Here is a 3332-nt window from a genome sequence, read left to right as displayed (position 1 = left end):
AAAACCCTCTTTCCTAATGGGTGGGTGCCAAGGGGTGGAGGAGGAGGAGGACAGCTGGGCTCTGGCTGGGCTCTCATCCTCCCTGATGCCACCGGGGAGCATGCAGGAGCTGGGCTCGTCTCTCCAGAGCTCTCTAAGTGGGAAGTAGAGCCTACTAGATTGATTTTCTCCCCCTGGCCCTCAAAGGAAACCTTCTCCTCGGAGGCTGAGAAGATTTGCAGGCTAAGAGTTGTTGCTTTTCACCAGAGGGGATTGAACAAAGAACGTTTTTCTGACAAACAGTTTTTCAGTGGTGCCGGTGTTAACCCGGCCATGGGGACCACGTGGAGGTGGTTGGCATCCATCCTGATGTTCAGAGCATATCTGCAGCCTGATCTACGGTGGAAAAATGAAAAAACGGGGCATTTTGGGGCTTTTTTAATAGAGCCAAGGACAGAAATCCGCTCTTCAAGGTCCCTTCTCGAGACCCGTCTCATGGGCAAAGTGTCAGTGTGGGAGCACGAAGGGACTCGGGGAGGGTGAGAGGGCATTCACCCCCAGGAGTCCAAAGGGTCCAGAGCCACCAATACCCAAGAGCTTTCCCAAATGAACCCCCTCTGGTCTGGGAAAAGATTCCCAGCATCCTGAAGGTCCCATGGGAAGGAGGTGGCACAGGGGCTGCTGTTTCCTCTGAGAGCCGAGGCTGGAGCTGGAGGGTGATTTATTCCTTGTGGGGAGGAGAGAGGGCACAAGACCCTGAGAAAAGCTCTGGGCAAGGAGAGCCGGGGCATGGGGAGCATGAGGGGTGGTGGGAGAGCACTCAGCTCCATGGCCTAAACGAAGGGAAAAGTGAGGGAGGGCTCGTAGGAGCAGCAGGTGGCAAAGGGACACCAGAGGCTCCCGTGGGGCTGCATGCTGGCCTGTGCACCCCACATCACTGATCACAGGTCCTTGGGGAGGGCTGATGTGCCCTTCCAGCTGTGACACCCCAATCCCACCTCCCCAGGCTCGAGCAGCTAGGGGGCAACACCAGAAATAACAACACCAACCCCTGCCCTAGCTCCTTCCCTCTTTGCAGTCCCTCCAAGCTGTCTCCCATCTCCTCACTCCTGGGGCTTTCTAGGGTCTTCTGCTGATTTTGCTGAAGGAGCTGCCATGCCGGGTGCTCCTGGCCCCGCAGAGCTGTGCCACGACTGTCACCAGAGAGACAAAGCTGCTGAGCCATGGTGCTGCCACCGCGGTCCCCAACCCCCCTCCCAGGGCTTGCAGCAAGCACCCAAGCAGGGAGCTGCTCCCAGAGCACCCATCCCTTCTCCCCTGCCTTTATGCCTGGTTTGGGGGGGCACAGAGTGAGCACAGACTCCAACCTTAGCCATGAACCAGGGCTGGCTTAGAGGATGCTGAGTTCGCTCTTGCAGCCCAAGTAGAGGGGATGAGGAATGGCTGGAGGGGGCCCAGCCCGGGTGGTGCCGATCCCCTGCAGCTCCAGAACAGTGCGTGTTGTTGCAGATGGCTATCAGGACAGCTGCAGAGGTCGTGCAGACCTCAGGTCCTTGGATTAACGCGAGCTCCTGTGGTCCAGACTGTGTAACACACACACACAGCAGAGCAACTACCCCGGCTGCTTGTCCGCCTCCCCGCTTCGGCGCACATCCCTCCCACCTTGTCACTGCACATCCGCCCTCCTTGCTGCACATCCATCCCTCCTCCTTGCTCATCCATCCCTCCTCGCTACCCATCCATCGCGTCTCGCATCCCATCCATCCCTCCTCAATACACATCCATCCCTCCTCAGTGCACATCCATCTCTCCCTGGCCCTGCACACCCATCCCTCTTTGCCTCACACCGACGGCCCCACCTCTCTTGCCCATCCATCCCTCCTCTTTGCTGCACATCCATCTCTCTGCCACGGTCCACATCCGTCCCTCCTTGCTTCACATCCATCTCGGTCACCTCTCTGCAATGTGCCCGGCCTGACACACACGAGAGTTGGAGGATCAGGACCTGGCTCTCCCTGCTCCTCGCTCCACTTTGCACCATGGGTTTTAAGTGGGAGAGCAAAGCCTGTCCGTGCATCCCTCTGCACGTGCGCACCACAGTCACAGGAACCACGGCTGAACCTGAAAAAATCCACAGAAAACAGTAATACTTGGAGCTGGGGCTTTTGTTCCTTCAAGCAACAAGCCAAGGACAGAGACCACTGCAGCACTCTTGCTCCCTGGGGGCTCACAGGTTCCCCTCTGTCCCATGTCAGCCCTACATGGAAAATGACAAAAACTGTAAAATGACTCTGAGTTCCTCCTCTGTGCAGCCCACAGGGTCTGACCGTGCTGCTCTCATGGGGCTCAGCTGCTCTGCAGGCTGCAAACCCTACTCAAAGGAGGGAAATACAAAATCCCACCTAGTGCTCAACCCCATGGCCTGGGGCTTTTGGAGGGAGGGACAATTAGCAGAGGGGTCAGGGATAGAATTTGCTGTGTTTCTTCCTTGGTTACATCATAAAGAAAAAGCATTTCTCATTCACCTCATTTTGCATTAATATGATAGGGCTGGAGTTTGGGACTGGTCCGGGAGGCAGAAGCACTAGGAAAAGCTGATAATGGCTCACAATTAATAAATAATCTTATTATTACCATCAGCATTGGAACAATTGCTAGCATCATTGTAATTTTATTACTGCTATTATTTTTATTAACAGCTGTGACTAAATCATCTGTCGTAATAGTCACCACCATCATCACACAATTTGGGTTTGTTTCTTTTGTCTGTGGGGTTTTGAGCCTGACCATAATTGCTTGATTTCTTCCTCCCGCCCTCCCTCACTGGTGGTTTTTGTACCATCCCTCCCTCCCAGAGATGGGCATCGCCCCAAGTCCTCCTGAGTGCTCTGCCAAGGCCAGGAGAAAGGAGCCTGGAGCAAAGCAACCATCCAGCCTCGTTGATGTCCTGGTGAAATGGGATGGGCAGGAGATTTGGTTTGCCCTCACTGGTGGTTTTTGTACCATCCCTCCCTCCCAGAGATGGGCATCGCCCCAAGTCCTCCTGAGTGCTCTGCCAAGGCCAGGAGAAAGGAGCCTGGAGCAAAGCAACCATCCAGCCTCGTTGATGTCCTGGATGGGCAGGAGCTTTGGTTTGGTGTGGAACAAAAAACTCTTTGAGGGTTTGGAAGATAATGCAAAGAGGCAAAATATCAATTACTGAGAGAGTGCTCTTTGCACCCCCAGAGGAAATGGAAGAAGTGATGGTTAGAGGCGGAGGCAAATTGTCCCCAAGGGCTGTGCAGAGCTGACAGGGAGACATGGAGCAGGTTGCTCCAGGGAGAGGTGCTGCCTCATGGAGGGATGCTCCAGGA

The sequence above is a fragment of the Apaloderma vittatum genome, unplaced genomic scaffold, assembly GCF_000703405.1.
Source record: "Apaloderma vittatum isolate BGI_N311 unplaced genomic scaffold, ASM70340v1 scaffold26788, whole genome shotgun sequence".
In the NCBI taxonomy this organism is placed as follows: Eukaryota; Metazoa; Chordata; class Aves; order Trogoniformes; family Trogonidae; genus Apaloderma; species Apaloderma vittatum.
The sequence above is the reverse complement of the archived record's forward strand: the minus strand, read 5'-3'. Positions refer to the sequence as shown.